Source organism: Notamacropus eugenii, chromosome 1 (genome assembly GCF_028372415.1).
Source record: "Notamacropus eugenii isolate mMacEug1 chromosome 1, mMacEug1.pri_v2, whole genome shotgun sequence".
NCBI classification, from domain to species: Eukaryota; Metazoa; Chordata; class Mammalia; order Diprotodontia; family Macropodidae; genus Notamacropus; species Notamacropus eugenii.
In genome coordinates, this window is record NC_092872.1 from 652,313,020 (window position 1) to 652,331,950 (window position 18,931).

An 18,931-nucleotide genomic window follows, 5' to 3' on the forward strand; every position below is an offset into this window, starting at 1 on the left:
CATATCTAAAGAGTTCATCATCAATTGACCAAACAACTGATGAAGAGAGTTTCCACACTTATTTAGGCTGGTCTTAGAAAGCACACTAAATCTACTGTCCGGATCACTCCTGAAGCCTTTTCAATATGATAGAAACTGTTGCTGCTTATGCTTTGCTGACACAGCCTTTAAGAAGCCAGTCTCACTTCCATGAAAAGAGAAAATGTCAGAGAATGACTCTACGGAGGGTCAAACATTAGGGATCATTTCATAAATGTCTGCTGAATTGAAGGAACTGTCTTAGACACTGAGGATACAAGGATGAAAATAAAAATTATCTCCCACCCCCAAAGACTTTATATTCTATAGAGAAAAAATGACATTTAAAAAGACAAGTAAAAACAAGATAATTTGAGGAAGAAAAGAACATTAATAACTAGAAGTATCAGAAAAAGGCTTCTCAAAATAGATGAGACATGAATAAAACTGAAGATGCTAAGAGAAGTAACTGCATTCCAAGCATGCACAACAGCCTACATACAAACGTAGGAAATGAAATATTTGAATTCAGGGAACTGAAAATAAGTAATTTGGGGTGGAAATGAGTGGGGCATAAAGGAATACATTTTTAGTAACTGTTAAAAGGCTAGTTGTGACTATGTGAGTGGCGAGAAGGGGGCATATGTGAGAAATATCATGGAGACAGAACTAACAAAATTTGGAAACTGGTAACATTTCAGTGGTAAGTGATAGAAAAGAATCAAAGATGACTTTGGACCATGGTAGGTGACCAGAAGGAGAGTAGTGCTCTTATAACAAAAATAGCAAAGTCTAGAAGATAGTTTGACTTATTGGAGAAGATAATTAGTCAGGCTTGGAACCTGTAATGTCTAGGGAATATTTAGGCGCTGATTTCTAGTAGGATGAGTTGTTTCAATGGCTACTACTAGGCAATCAGATTTGACAACTTCACAAAACCAGCAAAAGCATTGAAGTAGAACAGAAAAAGAAATAGAAAACAAAAGGAGACTCAGCAACCATTCTCCACATAAGTTTATACCCCATTCTCTAGAGGGGAATCACTCTCTACCATCATCCATATTTCTGCCTAAAAATTTGGAAAAGAATAAATAATAATAACTAGCTAATAATAGCTAGTATTTATATAGCACCTTAAAATTTGCATTTGATCCTCACAACGACCCCAAAAAGTGGAGCTTTTATTATCTCCATTTTATAGATAAGGACACTGAGGCACCCACAGATAGGATGGGTGACTCCTCCCAGTCATCCAATTCACACAATTAGCAAGTGCCTGAGGCAGGATTCAAACTCCTGTCTTCTGGATTCCAGTCCCACATCCTATCTCCTGCATTACCTAGCTATCTGCAGTACTATAATTGGGTTGCTAACAGCTCCATCACTCATAGTGATGGTCATAAATGGTACCCTGGAGCTGGATACAGTTCTTAATACCCCACCAGAAACTCTTGGCAGTCTTTGTGGCGTCTTCAGCTTTTAGATAACAACCCCAAAAGTCAACCTATGGTCACATGAGCAACAAGACGAAGGACTAGACATTTTCTCTGATCCCCACAACCTCTCAAACTTCCCCAAACCAGGAATTATGCACCAAGGTAAAGCAACTTCAGCTATCTCTATTGTTTAGGACACCTAGAATCCAAAGGAAGATTTTTAAAAAGCCAACAACAGCAACCCATAAACTAACACTCACTGACCTTGAATTCACTCAGCATTCTTCCCCTACCTCCCACATTACTAGTAGTAAGGCTACACTAACAAACTCAAGGACATGTTATAGACTTAGGACAAAACCCACTACCACACCTTGTTTCCTCCTCCCTCTTTTCAGTGCCATGGAGATCCTAACTCTGGACTGCAACAGACAGTTAAGCAGCTACAATCCCTTAGGAACAAAGACCAATAAGAGACCACAACATTGTAGCACCAGCACTGCAAGGCTCTGTACTGCTGGTGCTAGGCCAGAGAATTAAGAAATAGGAGTGAACAGGACACCAGGTGTGTATGTGTGTGCATGGGAGGTGGGGAACTATGTACCACTCAAGTCTGGAAGAAAGAGCATAAAATCTAGCTGGGGCCAGTTCCGACCACCCAAAAGTCACTAGGGGCAAAGACCTAGGCAGATAAACTGTGACTTGCCCTGTGTGGAAAGGGGCAGAGATGGTTTGAGATCCACCCTACAAGGAAAGCCACAATCAGAGGGGAAGGAGTCAGAAAAATAGGGGAAAAAACCCTAAAATTACCAAAAATTTCAGGAAGATGAAAACTCAAGGAAAAAACAGTAACAATAGAAAGAAATATGGCCTCCAGATCTGGTAAAAGAATTCAGGCATCTATGAATAAATACCACATAACAAAGGAAAATTATCCAACCTTTGATGAGATAAAAGATCCTGCGGAATTTGAGAACATGGAATCCTAAGATGCTGTTCCTGATTGGTTCAGAAGAGAAATTAAATTGAGAGCAGAATTTATGTTCTGCACAGCAAAAATAATGGATAGAATAGAAAAACTGGCAAGCTCCACCAAAGAAACTCCAAAAAAACAATGATAGATTGGGAATGCAAATACACATTGTGAAGGACAAACTAGAAGAGAAGCAGAGGTTGTTAGGCTCCATAGGTGCCTGTACTTGTACTCAAAATTCATTCCATCAACAAAAGGTCATCTTAATACACATATTTAAAGCAGGTGGAAACTGAAAAGATTATCTGCTCCTAGAAACCAGTCCAAGAACATACTGTATTATAAGGTTACTTTACCCGTGTGAATCTGTATAAAGGTCAGTTTGCACATTCCATTATTAATAATTCCTATTCACATGTCTTAAACTGAGGATTAACTCAACTTTATCCCATAATTAAATATAGTGCTAATTTTAAATTTTTTAATATTTAAATCTTACTTAATCTTTAATTTTAATTATTTAAATCTTGCTTATTTTTCTTGTGGATTTCTTCACTGTGAACCCTTTTTCTTATGCCCTCTTTCCCTCCAGAAGTAAAAAAATAAAAATTTCCTTTAGCAATCTAAACTGTACCTGTTCTAGGCAGCTAGTGCAGAATGGAGAAATATTTTTAGAATGGCTGCCTCTACTCTCCTCAATAGTCTCATAATTTAAAAAACAAACAAACAAACAAAAAACCCATCAAATTGAGGAACTAGATCTTCCTCTCCCACTCTTACTTCAGCCCATTGCATTTTCTGCTTCAGATGTCCACAGAAAAATAGAACACTAGTTCTGAGCTCCTATGAATTTCCTTTTGACATCAGCTCCTTAGAGCTGCCTATACTCTTTGATCTACAGGGACAGTATGCTGTCTTGTGGGCATTTAACTTTACCACTGACATGCGGATATGTGAATTTTGATGGTAATAAATATTTTAAATTGGTTATTGTCCTTAAAGTCAAGTAGTGAGAATCAGGTTATTACCCAATGGTCAGTCTGTTTGTTTCAGTGGTATCAATTCAGTCTCAACGATCCTAGATAAAGGCCCTCAGTATACTATGTGAAGCCTCTCTGGAATCACACAGGATAAAAACATATGAATAGGCTGTCAATTTTACTGCTTGAGGGACTACTCACACTGATCACAGATAAATCAGAGTATCACATTCTGTACTGCCTATTTTAGCTTCTATTAGACCACTGCTGTGTGGGGCCATACCTCAAAATAGGAGCATGCTTGTGAGATGATAGGAATTAGAATTGGAAAGGACCTTGGAGGTCATCTAGTCCAACATCCTAATTTTACAGATGAGATAACTAAGGCCCAGAGAGGTTAAGGGATTTCCCTACAGTCATACACTAAGTGGCAAAGTCAGGATTCAAACCCAGGGCTCCAGGCCTTAAACCTAGTAACTCTTTTCACTATGCCATGATGCTACTTTACTTATTCAGTTCATTCATTCCTGCTTTATTGAAAGTTATGTCAGATAAAGGGAATCTCTGGCACATCCCATCAAACTGGAAAAGCTTCAAGTTCAGAGCTGGCAATGTGCTGTATATCTGCTGTCTGGGGACCAATCAAGTCACATTCAGAGAGTCTCATCATCAGAAAGTTGGTCTCGAGGTGATGCATTATTTAGCCAAATAAGTCACTGAAGAGTATCAGAACGCATAGAAGTATGGGGGAGTACTGACACTGATAAAATTACAGATCCTTAAAGTAATGAAGAGTCAATATTTATTCTATGTAAGGCAGAAACAACTAGATATTTACATCTGGGGCAAATGTTATAAATACAAATTTCATTTAGCATGAGCAGTATGAAACCATCAGCAGGGTGAGAAGGATGAACAAGGAGTGATTAGGAAGGACTGCATCCTAACTGACCATTTGGTAGCTTTCTATTTTAACTATTATCACTAACAAGGTGCTATGCTCTGTTGTTTCTAGCTCCTGAAGATCTGCAAGTCCTTGCACTCTGAATTTGATATCCTCTAAATAAGGCACCTAGGACAAGGTCCTAATCTTCCTGCCCTGATTACAGCTCAGAGACAATATCCTATGGTAGCTGTTGAGGGAAAAACTAAATAATTAGGTTTCTGATTTCAGGTACCTTATAATCCAAAAGGGGAGGTAAAATATAGATACAACAATCTCATGTAAGTATAATAAGAAGCATAATATAAACAAAGTACCCAGGGAATTCAGAGCAGAAATCACTTCTGGCTGGAGTCATTAGAATGCTTTGAAGAAATTTTAGTTAGGGCAAAAGAACTGAGCAGAATTTCAACAGGTGGAAATAGGGCATAGATTATATTAAGCAGAGGGCAGTATAAGCAGAAGTACCTAGGCAGGAAAAGTGTAGGATACATTCAGAAAATACTGAGTAGTTCAGTTTGGCTGGAGTATAAAATGTTTTAAGAGAAATCCTAAAGGTATGTTGGAAACAGACCGTGAAGAACTTTGAGTTCTAGACTAAAGGGTTTGGACTATAATCATGGGGAGCCAGGGAAGGTTTTAAGTTGGTAAAAGTGAGCAGAACCATGCATGAGGAGTCTGAGTATGATGGACTAGGAAAGAGGAAAGACTGGTACAAAGACCAGGTAGGAGATTATTCCTAGAAGAGGAAATGAGGGCCTCAAACAAAGTGAGGGAAATGGGGATAAAAAGGAGGGAATACATATTAAAAGACATTATAGGGTTGGATTTGATAGGACTTAGCAACTGACTAAGATTGTGGAGACTGAGGTTGAGGAAAGAGGTAGCAATGGCTTCAGTTCTGAGAGTCAATTAACAGTGGTGGCATCCACATAAACAGAAAATGCAAAATGAACTGTGGGTTTTGAGGAAAAAGTGAGTTAAGTTTAGGATATCCTGAGTTTAAGATGCGTACAGGATATCTAGGAGGAAATGGCCAGTAGAATGTGAACCTGGAATTCATCCCACAGGTCAAAAGGGGAGATCATTTGGAAGACATTCACATAGAGTTGATATAGTTGAAGGTGGGGTGAGCTTGCCAAGAGGGAGAGCAGTGAGAGAGAGAAGAAAAGACCAAGGATAGAGTCCAATGGGAGGCTTACAATTAGGGAGACAATGGAGCGAAAGGAACCAGTGAAGGAGACAAAGTATTATTAGCTAGAGCATTAGAAGAATTAGAAGAAAATAGTCAACAGTGTTCATAGCACAAGAATTCCATGTAATCTTTTAACAATAACAAAAGCACAAAACATTTGAAAATATTTTCTAGTTTCTAGGATTCTCCCTGTCCCATGATTCAAATAACGTGTTTGGGGTGGGGGAAGGGTTGGTTGGTTGGTTCTTGTCCTTCGACTTCAAAGAGGACCAAAATAACATCAACATTGTAAAGTGAAATTTCAGTGTGTCTGACTGTGGCTGATCAGACCAATATGAGCTCGGAATGCTCTACATTGGTTGGGCACAGATAGTCTGTGTGAATATTTGGGGTGAATATCCCAAATTTGCTCATCCTGAGTTTACTTTGTGGTGTCCCAATTCTGCTTTGCCCAAAAAGCACAGTACCTTTTCTTATGTGGGCATGCCATGCTGAGCGGTCCTGTACCAGTGTCTCCCATGTTGCACAGTCAAATCCAAAGTTCTTGAGAGAGACCTTGAGAGTGTCCTTGTATCGTTTCTTCTGGCCACCCTGTGATCACCTGGCCCATACAAGTTCTCCATAAAATGGGGTAAGGTAGTGTTTGTGTGACAGAACTATGCCCAGAGCCCTGTAATCATGGTTTACCAGTGAGGTTTACTACCTGCTTGAGTCACCATGGGGGGGGGGGGAAGCAAAATGACAAATATTTTTAGTTCAGCTGTAATAACATAGGACCCTTTACAACTTTGGTAGCTTAGATACCCCACTGGAGTTTCTCAGTCATTTTAAGCTCAGTGTTTCCAACAGGGCCATATGGAACCGCAGCATCAATCCCAAATCAGATATTTACAATTCAGCTCCAATTTTGTTCTTCATTTTTCTAGTAGGTATTTACAGTTCTTTAAATAGGTCAGTCCTTTATAAACTATACAAATATGATGGGGCTGTCTCTATACCAGTTAATGAACATATCTGCTCCATTTTTGCCTTTAGCTTTGCTAAGTGCAGAAGTATTTCTCCAGTTCTCTTTATAACCAATGAAATGGCACAATGCCTACCTTTCCTTTCAAGTATGACTCCTTTGAGACCTTCCTAGAAAAATAAAATAGCTCATAGTCACTATGAAAGTACTGCTGACCTATGGCAACCTAGCAAAAACTGTGGGTGTCAGTGAGATAAAAACCTTATTACTAGGGGAGTCCAGTCTTTTCAATAATTCCTGTGACCTGGAATATTGACTCTTTCCAAGTAATATAGGATTACAGTAATATTTCCAAGGAATATAGACTTTTTTCACACACCAAATTAATGAACATCTTGTATAATCTGAAATATTATAATGGTATAAAATATGTGGGTTTATCTCGTATTTGTGGAATTAAAATTCATGTATCAATTCATGAATATTACTTGAAAGACATTTGGAGTCATCATTCTGGACATAAGATGCAGTTTTATGCCCACTGAAGCAGTCTGCACATGTATGCAAAAGTATGGATATACTCAATGTGGATGATACCGTCAAAAAGGATTATGCTCACAAATCAAATGTCAAATGCATAAGGAAGAGCTCAGAACCTGGACAGTTTGGCTCTTCACACTCACGGACTACATTGTGACACAGTGGATAAGCAACTGGACTTGGAGCCAAGAAGATCTGAGTTTGAATTCTGTCTCTGACAGAGCACTGGTCTTGAAGTTAAGGAAACCTGAAGTGAAATTCAGTTTCAGACACTTGTTAGCTTTGTGACTTTGGATAAGTGACATTTTTAGTCTCCCTTAGCTTCAGTTTCTTCATTGGTAAAATGGGGATACTAATAGCAACTAAGTCTAGTCTTCTTGTGAGGTTATAAAATGATACATTAGTCAAGTGCCTTGGAAACCTTAAAGTACTAATAAATGCTGTCTATTAACCTCTCAATGTCCTTGGGCAAAAGTTACAGATGAGTTCCTAAAATATATCAGTGGAAGGAACTTCCACACTGGGAGTCCTCCATACCACTGAAAATTACAAACCCAGAATTCTACCTCAAATGCTCAATAGCATACAATATAAAAATACCTTTATGAATTTTCGTAAATTATCACAAGAGTATCATACTCTATACATTCAAAGTCATCTGAATCTACATAGGTACTAATTTCCTAGAAAAACACTTCATTGTGTTCGATATCCCAAACAGTTAAAATTAAATGTCTGTCAATGAAGCCTACACAAATCACTTAAATGCTGAGATATCGCTTAATTTAAACTAATGAAATATTTTTAATGAAACAATATTTCATTTTGCTGCATGACTATAAATAGACTGAAACATTGTTGACAAGGTCATCTCTAAATACAAAGAACAACAAAATAAACCCACACAAATCTTCTACATTTCTATATATTAGTAACAAAGCCCAACAGCAAGAGATAGAGAAATTCCATTTAAAGCTAGGGTAGACACTATAAAATATTTGGGAGTTTACCTGCCAAAACAAACCCAGGGACTATATGAACACAACTACAAGATACTTTTCACACAAATAAAGTCAGATCTAAGGAAGTGGAAAAACATCAGTTGCTCATGAGTAGGCCAAGACAACATAATAAAAATGACAACTCTACCTAAATTAATTTACTTATTTAGTGCCATACCAATTAAACTATCATAATTATTTTCTAGAGCTGGAAAAGATAGTATCAAAATTCATCTGGAAGAATAAAAGGTCCAGAATATCAAGGGGACTAATAAAAAGAAATGCTAGGGAAGGTGGCCTAGCTCTAGCAGATCTCAAACTGTATTATAAAGCAGCAATTATCAAAACGACTTGGTACTGGCTAAGAAACAGAAGGGTACACAAGTGGAATATGCTAGGTACTCAAGACACAGTAGACAATGAATATAGCAATCTACTGTTTGATAAACCCAAGGATCTCAGCTTCTGGGATAAAAACTCACTGTTCGACAAAAATTGCTGGGAAAACTGGATAAAAGTGTGGTGGAAACTAGGCATAGACCAATGCCTGATACCATACACAAGAATAAAGTCCAAATGGGTACACAATCTAGGTATGAAGATTGATACTATGGACAAATTGGTGGAGCAAGGAATAGTGTATTTATCAGATTTATGGAGAAGGGAAGAATTTTTGACTAAGGGAGAGATAGAAAGCATTATGAAGTGCAAGATGATAATTTTGATTACATTAAATTGAAAAGTTTTTGCTCAACCAAACCCAATGCAACCAAAATTCAGAGAGATGTAGAAAACTGGGAAAAGAATTTTTACAGCTAATTCAGTGATAAAGGCCTCATTTCTAGAATATATAGAGAAGAGTGAAATGTACAAAAATACAAGTCACTTCCCAATTGATAAATGGTCAAAGGTTATGAACAGGCAATTTTCAGAGGAAGAAATTAAAGATATTTATAGTCATATGAACAAAATGCTCTAAATCACTTTTGATTAGAGATATGTGAATCAAAACAACTCTGAGGTACCACATCATACCTATCAGATTGTCAAACATGACAGAACAGGAAGATGATAAATGTTGGCAAGGATGTGGGAGAGTTGGAACACTAATACACTGTTGGTAGAGCTGTGAGCTGATCCAACCATTCTGGAGAGCACTTTGGAACTATGCCCAAAGGGCTACAAAATTATGCATACCCTTTGACCCAGCAATATCGCTTCTAGGACTGTATCTCCAAGAGATCACAAAAACGGGAAAGGGTCCCACATGTACAAAAATATTTATAGCAGCACTCTTTGTGGTAGCCAAAAATCGGAAATCAAGGGGATACCTATCATTTGGGGAATGGCTGAATAAATTATGGTATATGAATGTAATGGAATACTATTGTGCTATAAGAAATGATGAACAGGGATACTTCAGGGAGGCCTGGAAAGACTTATATGATCTGATGCTGAGTTAAAGGAGTAGAACCAGGAGAACTTTGTGCACAGCAACAACCAGAGTGTGTGAGAGTTTTTTCTGGTACATTTGGAACTTCATTGCAATGCAAGGACTTAAAAAAAATTCCCATTGGTCTTCTAAGGCAAAATGCCTTCCACATCCAGAGAAAGAACTATGGAATTCAATCGTAGAATGTAGCAGATCATTGTGTGTGTGTGTGTGTGTGTGTGTGTGTGTGTGTCTTGCATTTTGGTTTGTAAGATGATTTCTCCCACTCATTTTAATTCTTCAACACAGCATGACTATAGTGAAAATGTATTTAAAAGGAATATATGTGTAGAACCTATACAAAATTGTATGTCGTCTCGGGCAGGGAGGGGAGAGGAAAGGGGGAGGGAGGGAAAAATAATAATCTAAGTTATATGGTAGAGATTGTAGAACACTGAAAATAAATAAAATTAATTAAACAAAATAAAATAAAATTGAAGCAAAAAATAAATAAATACAAAGTACAATAAAATATGTAATAACAAATAATAGTAAGACTTGCCTTCTGCTTACTATGAATAGCTACATATTTTTCATTTTATGATAAAAATTCAAACATTTTTAGTCAAAATATTTTGTTTTGCTACAATTTCCAAGAAATATACATATAACTCTGTCTACAAAGTACATTCCCTGAAGAGGGTTACGTAAAACTCCCTAAGAGCTTGTAGTACAATAAAATATTCTCTTTTGACAAACATGTTTATATTCATTTACTGTCAAAACAGTAGATGGGAATTTGATGTACCTTTGATTCATATGAAGAAGAGGAATTTCAGAGGTGAAGCTATCTATTGAAGTTCCTAAGGTACTACACAGCTAATAGCTGTGGAGTATTCCTTTTCCTTCTAAGGGGATTAAACGGATACATTTGATTGCCTATATGTATTAGATCACATCAATTCCTCCAACATCAGTGTTCTATCTGCTGTTCCAAAAATGTTTTTATTTAACACAACTTTAAAATAAATTACTTTTAACCTTATTGAAAAATTATTTTGGCTTCATCTGTAACAGGAAGAAACATTTATACTGCATCTCTTTTCTTTATTATTTGCTGTATTGCTGCAGTCAGACAAATCTCTGAACTTTTTCCATCTTCTTAAATACTGTTTTCTTGTCTATTATTTTCTTCTATCTATATAAATAATAGTGGCAACCTTTTCTTTCAACCACTTAATTGGATATTATAGAATCATTTATTTGGCTAATTTTCTAAAATAGCAACCACAACTAAATTATTCCCCAATGATCATCAGCTTTCCAATAAAAAAAGGCTTTGATGAATGTTAATGATGTGGGTACTCCCTTCAATAATAGAAATCATAACTTATGCACACCTTTTATCCTGTATGACTCATTCGTATCTCTCATAAATTTTCCATGGGGAGGTCCACCAAAAGTAGGGCTCTCTTTCTAGAACTCTTAACAAATATCAAGGGAGTATGTAGGCTGTCTATTGGTTATCTCTTGCTCTTACTATAATGATGCATCCATTTCCTTGTTTTGGTCATGCATTTTTCTAATGTTATCCTTTATGCTAATTCTTAGTAATAGTAATAGCGAGGAATTCTTAGCAATATATTGCAGCCTGACATGGCTTTTAGGCTCTTTGAGTTTCACTGTAGCAAAGAATTTATATCAGTTATACTTCCTTAGGAAATAGTGATGATGTATGTTAATGTCTATTATTTGATTCATTTTCCATTTTTTTTTGCACACAATCATCTATAAAGTCAGGTTTTAGTTGTTTTAAGTGCAAACCATTTATTCCCTTCATTTTTAATTTAATGTGATATCTGTTTTGCCCGTGTGCTCTAACATATCAGTGGTCTGATGGTACAAAGTTACCTAATTTGTAGATAACATTAATAATCAGGTGTGAGTAGGACAAGAATAGCTAAAAGAGCAGAACAGACACTCATCATGATCATATAAGAGAAAGGGGGAATATGTGAGAATAGACAAGTAAAGGACCCTGCTGGAGACTGGTAAGAAATTAAAGAAAAACTTCTGTATTTGATGAATTAAGATTCATGTATTTAAATATAAATAGCTGAAAAAGAAATTTAGTTGTGGTGATGTTTAATATTATAAAAGTCATTAAAAAGTAAAAAAAGAATGGTAACTCTTAGGATTATGATACTGGAGTTGCAGAATTGCCCAGAAAGTTGAGATATCTTGGTCAATTTCTCTTCTGTGACATTAGATTATCTCCCTCCTCCTTTTTTTCCCCCTTTAACAATGTTTCTTTGGAGTCAAGTTATTGCTCTGATGGTAAGCAATGAGCGAAGAAATAATCTAGTGCAACTCCTTTAGTTAATAAATGAAAAACCAGACTCACAAAGGTTATATGATTTATGCAAGGCCACACAGCTAATTAGCAAAAAGAATCAGAACCCAGGGATCTTGATACACAGTACCTTATTCTTTTCATTACACTGCTACCTCTCAAACAGATAAGATTATCACAGATTGACACAAACACACATACACACAGTCTTCTATATACAGTGCACAAAATCAATGCCAATTAATCAATAAAATATATACAGTACTTCCAATTCTCAAATAGTACAAAAGTAAGGGGCAGCTAGGTGGTGCAGTGGATAGAGCACCAGTGCAGGAGTCAGGAGGACCTGAGTTCAAATCTCCCGTCAGACACTTGACACTCACTAGCTGTGTGACCTTGGGCAAGTCATTTAACCCCAATTGCCTCATCTTGGGTCATCTTCAGTCATCCTGATGAATATCTGGTCACTGGATTCAGATGACTCTGAAGGAGAAGTGAGGCTGGTAACCTGCACAGCCCTCCCTCACTCAAAACAAAGTCAAGTGCAAGTCATGTCATTATTTCTCTGATGGCATGGTTTTCTTCAGCAATGAAGGACGAACTAACATAGCACAAAAGTATCAGTCCTCATAAACAGAATCACAGCAATTATAAGTTTTAGAGCTGAATCAGAACGTGGAAACATAAAGTTTAATCCTTTCAAAACACTTTTAAAAAATCTAAATGATTAATTACCAAATTCCTAACCTTCACCAGACTCATCAAAATGGCAAGAGTTCTTGAACAGTTCATAAAGTATGGGACTTCCTCTGGATAGGAAGACAAAGACAGACTCTAAATGCCACGATCAGTCACAGATATACAATCAACTAACCAACAAATAAAAAAAAAATATCAAGCACTTACTAAATTCCACAGACACAGTTCTTGTCTCTAAAAGTTAAAACATAAAAGTGAGACTGTCCCTTCGAAGAAGGAACTTAATGGTTCAGAATCATAGGATTTGAGTTGAAAGAGACCTGAACAGCCATCTAGTTCATCCCATACATAAAAGGAATCACCATTAACATACCTGACATGTGGTATGTTTTCAAATATGTCCTCTTAATGACTTTTTTCTTTTAAGTCATTTTTCATCCATCTCCAAAATGAACACTTCCTTGTGGCAAAGAAAATTAGGCAAAAACATTAAATGCAAAAATCTTATCTGATTGTATACAATATTCTGTTAGAGAAATACCCTATAATTCTATTTCAAAAAATGTTTTTTATCTACTAAAATTTAATAGATATTTTTATCAGTTCTCTAGGGTTTTCACTAGGATTTTTCATTTACTCAGCATTTAATTTGCCTTTAGTGATTTTTAAAATTCTTTTCTGCTGTCATTGTATATATTCTCTCTTGCTTCTGTTTATTTCATTCTATATCAATTCATTCAAACCTCAGTGTACAATAATATTTATTTTCACATAACAGTTTTTCAGCCATTTTGCATGTGATGGATACCTACCTCATTTCCAGTTTTTTGTTACCACAAAGAGTTATAATATGAATATTTTGGACTTACTGAATCTTTATTTCATCTTTGAATTTCTCAGAATATAAGCCCAGGACAGAGATTACTGGGTTTGAAGAGTATGAACAATCTAGTCACTTTTCTTGCCTAATTACAAATTGAATCCAGAAGGGCTGGACCGCTTCATGGCTATGTGACAGTATGCTTTTCTCCTCATAGACTATCCAACAATAAATGACTGTTTTCCCCATTTTCTCATCTTTGCCAGTTTTTATAGAACAAAAAAACCCCACAGTTATTTTAATTTGCATTTTTCTTCCTAATGGAGTGATTTGGAGCATACTTCATATCATCATTTGTAGTTTTCAAATACTTTAAAAACTATTCATATCCTTTGACCACTTATCTATCAAGAAATGGCTTTGTGTTATCTATTTTTGCAAAATTCCTGCATATTTTGTGTCTCATACTTTTATCAGTGCTATAGGATGTAAATATTTTCCCACTCCACTGTTCCTTTTGCTTATGCTTAAGTTTTTAATCTTTTCTTGTCAAAATTATCAATATCATCTTTTGTAACCTCTCCATTCCTTATATGGTTAAGAATTTACCAACCCCTCAAGCCAAGGTTGTGAAAGTTACAACCAAGTCTCTTTCAGTTCCAATAATGAATCCCTGAAGTAGTTGCATACATTGGAATTCATACTATTCAAAGTTAAAATTATGTAAAAAAATTGTAACTGATTCTAGCCTAATGGAAATATGCAGTGTGGATTCAAATAATTCTACCACTGTAGGGGATTCGTTATTCACATTTAACTGCATCTGGCTGTACCTGATCTTCTTTTCTTCTACTTGTTTTTATGGTATGAACTTTTATATTTAGGATGCATATCCATTTTCAGATTATGAATGTATAATCTAATTTTTTCCTAACTTTTTTTCCCAGTTTTTCAAATAGTTTTTGGCAAAAAAAAAATGAATTTTTCCTCTAATAATTTTTGTTCTTAGATTTGTCAAAAGCTGGACTTGTGTTTTTGATTCCTTCTGTTTCTTGCTTATTTATCATCATTTACACTTATCTTATCCCACCTGGAAGTTGAAGGGATGGGAGGTAGGAGTGGGAATACAACATGTTCACATATAAGTAAATATAGGATATATATAAATAAATAAAAGGTTAGTGGGAGGCAGTGCTAACAGTTAAGGGAATCGGGAAAGGCCTCTTGTAGGATGTGGCCCCTTGAGCATTCGTGAAGGGACTCCTGAGCACCACAGGCATCCTGTGGTTGGGATTCTGCCTTGTCTCCTTGTTCCTAGTGACTGCGCTCCTTCTTTTGTAGGCCAGTCCTCCCAGGATGTTAGTATCATTTGTCATACCCTGGCTCAAATGGTGGCTTTTAGGGCTTCTGAACCTGTCTGTCTTTGACTGGGTACCTGACACCAGCTAACAGGTGTTAGCTCTGATGGTGAACAGCTATCCCAAATCCAGATATGGCAGCAGACAATCACAGAGGTTATTATTGCAGGTTATTCTTTCTCCTATGAAAGTACCACTTCTAAAATAGGTGCCTTTCAGTGAATGACTAAGTAAATTGTGGCATTCAAATGAAATGGAGTATTACTGCACCATAAGAAATGATGAATATGAAAAATTCACAGGATTGTGAGAAGACATATGAATTGAAACAGATTGAAGTGGAATCAGTAAAATAATATATACAATGGCTGCAACAATGTAAATGGAAAGATGTTTTTAAAAATTTGAGTATCATGAAATTATAATGACCACTCAGCACCCTAGAGAAAATGCCTCTCCCTCCATTCTTTGAAGGGATGGAAACTATGGGTGTTGCTGTGTTGCTAGTTTTGCTGAACTATGTTTTCTTTTTATAAATCTTTGTTATTATAAGATATCTCTACCTGGGTAGGAGAGGAGAGGGGGATAGATTTGGAAATGAGGTAATATTTTAAAAAATATATATATAGATTTTTAAAAGCATTTCCCACTATCTGCCAGGACCTGTAAAAATCTTTTTATCTTTCCAGTGGCAGAATCCTGAAACACCCTGCTTTTTCTATAAACTGTAGGATTCTTTCTATAAACTCTTAGATCATAGACATGGATATTTTCCAGATATGAACCAATAAACAGTGTTTTTGAAATAACAATAAAATTTGTTTTCATTGATAAAGTACTTTGCAATTGTGAAGCACAGAAGTAGCCTGGTGGATCTGGGTGTGGAAGACTTGACTTCCAGCTACGCTCCTTATAAGTTGTGTGGTCCTGGGCAAGTCACTCAACCTTTCTGGGCCTCAGTTTGCTCTGAAGGGAGAATGTAAAATAGGGATAACAATACACTATCTACCCCAATGGATTGTTGTGAAGAAAACATTTTGTAAACCTTATAATACTTAGCAGAATTCTATTGTTATTACAGAATCTTTTCATTTGAGCCTTGCAACTCTGACAGCTAAGTAGATAGAACAAGAATTTATTACCTCAATTTTCTGAAGACGAAAGTGAGACTCAGATAAGTGATTTTCTCAAGGTCACACAGATTTTAAGTAGGGGATGTGGGATATAAATCTAAGTCTCTGCTTCCAAATAATGTGTTCTTTCTCTTATATCACTCTACCTCAACAGAAACATACGGATCTTTGTGTTTCACATTATTCTACAGACTGTGAGAAGAAATAATGACAACACATATTTGTATGGGTTTGTTCTTAAAATAAATCATGTTTATGCTATCAATTATAAAATGATAATGAATTATATGTTATCTTACTTTTAGAATGTAATACCATGAGGACAGTTTCATGTAGTCTTATAATAATCCTGATAAGTAAACAGATGGGGTTGGCATCATCATATACATTTTATAAATGGAACAAAAGATTTACTCAAAATCATACAAAGAAAAAGCTGGGCTGGAATCCAGGTCCATGAATTCACAGTATTAGATTAGGCAACATTATCTCCCTTGATAAAAATAAAAACTAACAACAAATTCTTTGAAAAACTAAATTCCTAAATCACTCAAGTTCATCTGACATTTCCTTTGAAAATAGTTTTGCAAAAAGATCTTAACTATGTAGTCACATATGCACAAACAGCTTCTCAGGGGCCAACCTCATGAATTGTCATTGTCCCTAAATGTGCCCTGAACATTTTTTTTACATTTAAAAATCAGTCTTTACCATGTAAAATAGTGTGTTTCCTTGGAACTGGTGTTACTTAGTTCAGGACCCAGGAAAATATAGTATAGTCTTCCTGATCTTTTTATAAACTTTAATTAGGAAGTCATCTTAATACTCTCATTACTGGTTACTGATACAGTCTGTTGATTCATTGTGAGCCACAAGAGAGGAGGGAAGCAGAGAATGCCAAATCTGGACCTGGGCATGAACATCAAGACTAAAAGGACTCTGTGTTCCCCGCTCAGGGCTAAAGACTATCACATCTTCTGTTGTTTACTTCACCTATCTTTGGTTTTGCTTGGGGATTGACGGCCCAAAAGAATCTTGTGACCCACTGCATATGAATACTCTACTGTTGCCTTTAGAGTAGAAGAACTGGTCAAAGTATAGTCACAAACAACTATTTGAAAATAACACTTGTTTCTAATTAGAAATCACCAAGCTCTTATACTGCCCTTCCTACAGCCAGGAACAACAACTGACAGCCTGTTAGAGGAAAGTGCGGATACCCACAAGTAAATAAATTCCAAGAACTCAACATCTTTGAAAGACTGCTCCAGATTCATTGGGGAGTTAGTGTTTACCGACTTTAGGGTTCAAATTCAATTCAACAAACATTTATTAGAGGATACAAAAACAAAAGCCACTACCCCCAAGGAGCTTACCACCTGGAGGGATACAACATGAAAACATAAAAGTAAATATAAGATAATTTGAGGAGGAAAAGAAATTGAGAAGTGAGCTTTTCTTTCCATAGCTGGTGGTTCCTGGGCTGGGCCTTAAAGAAAGATAAGGATTAGGAGAAGAGGAGGGGGGGGTGCATTCCTGGCATGTAGGCGGGTACCTTTGTGAGAGAACAGAGATGCACAAGATGGAATGTCCAATTTGAAGAATTGCTAAAGGTCCAATTTGGCCAGAATGTAGAGTTCTTAGAAAAGGACAGTGTGAAATGGAGTTGGAAAGGTAGGTTGGAACCAAATCCTGGAAGGCCTTAAATGTTTTTGTTTGACTTTACACTATGGGATTAGCTGCTACTCCACAAGGAATGTTAGTACATGACATGTCCTTGTAGTAACAATGAGTGCTTTAGTGATATTGGTGCCACTCTAGTATTTCTGCAACAAAAGAGAACAAATAATGAGCCAGATGTTTATGCAGGACTTCATTTTCTCTTGGATGTCTGTAATGTTAGTAAATTTCTCCTCCTCCCTCTCCCTCTCCCCCTCAAGCAAATATTTAAATAATTTAAAGGCCTGGCTGGTCATAAGTAACTCTACAGTAATGTACTAGTAGATATATGTGTTGGAGAAAAACAATCAATTCTATTGTAGATTGTCATATTTGTGTTATCTGTAGCTATTTTATTTTTATCCCAGGTTGGTGTCCTCCTATGCTTCAGCATCCTCTTAGGTTTCCTTTTCCTATTAGTTACTATGTCCTAGCAATCATGTCCTCAGAAAACAAAAACTCATTTTAATATTAGCTTAAAATAACATAATTAGGAAAGAAATCTGCTACAGGAAAGCTGCATAAAATGTTCTAGTGTCAAATAAAGTGACTTTGAATTATCTACCAGTTTGGATCACCTCTATCATGGGCTCCTCATTAATAAAGATGATGGAAAATTGATATTACTCTATGGAATCAATTTTATTTTTTAATTTTTATTTTATTTATTTTATTTTCTCTAAAACTTCCATACTCAGTATCACATCAACAACAATTTTTGTTATAATAACATAATAATTTACATTTATTTAGCACTTCAAGATTTATAAAGTGTTTTCCTCACAAGAACCCTGTAAGATGGATAGGACAGCTACTAACAACTTACTTTATAAATTCTGAAAGGAGTTCAAAGACATTAAGTGACTTGCTTGCAGTGACATAACCAACACGCTTCAGAACCAAGACTGAAAACCAGATCTTCTGACTCCAGATCTAGCCCTAGTTCACAGTGTCTTAGAAGCAGATTAAGTTCAAAATACCACTAAACCAATAAGTGCCAAATACAAAATGCAAATTAATCATAAAATGGGAACCTGTTAAAATAATATGTAGATCAACACAATAGAGATCATTCACTCAGGCCTTAAGATCATTTGCATAGCAGATACAATGCTGGACTTGAAGAGAGGAAGACCCAAGTTTGAATCCTGCTTCAGACCCTTACTAGTCCTGTGACCTGTGGCAAGTCATTTAACCTTACTCAGTCGTTGCTTCCTCGTCAGTAAAATGAGCATACTAATAGCAGCTATTTCAGTAGGATTGTGAGGATGAAATGATATATGTATACAGATAGACAGATAGATAGATAGATAGATAGATAGATAGATAGATAGATAGATAGATAGATAGATAGGTAGGTAGATAGA

At 36.1% G+C, this 18,931-nt stretch overlaps 1 protein-coding gene across 1 annotated transcript in view; it reads right to left on the reverse strand.

The window, feature by feature from the left end:
* ACYP2 (acylphosphatase 2) overlaps nucleotides 1-18,931 on the reverse strand; it is a 227,088-nt gene that overhangs the window by 106,334 nt on the left and 101,823 nt on the right. The window lies entirely within an intron of this gene.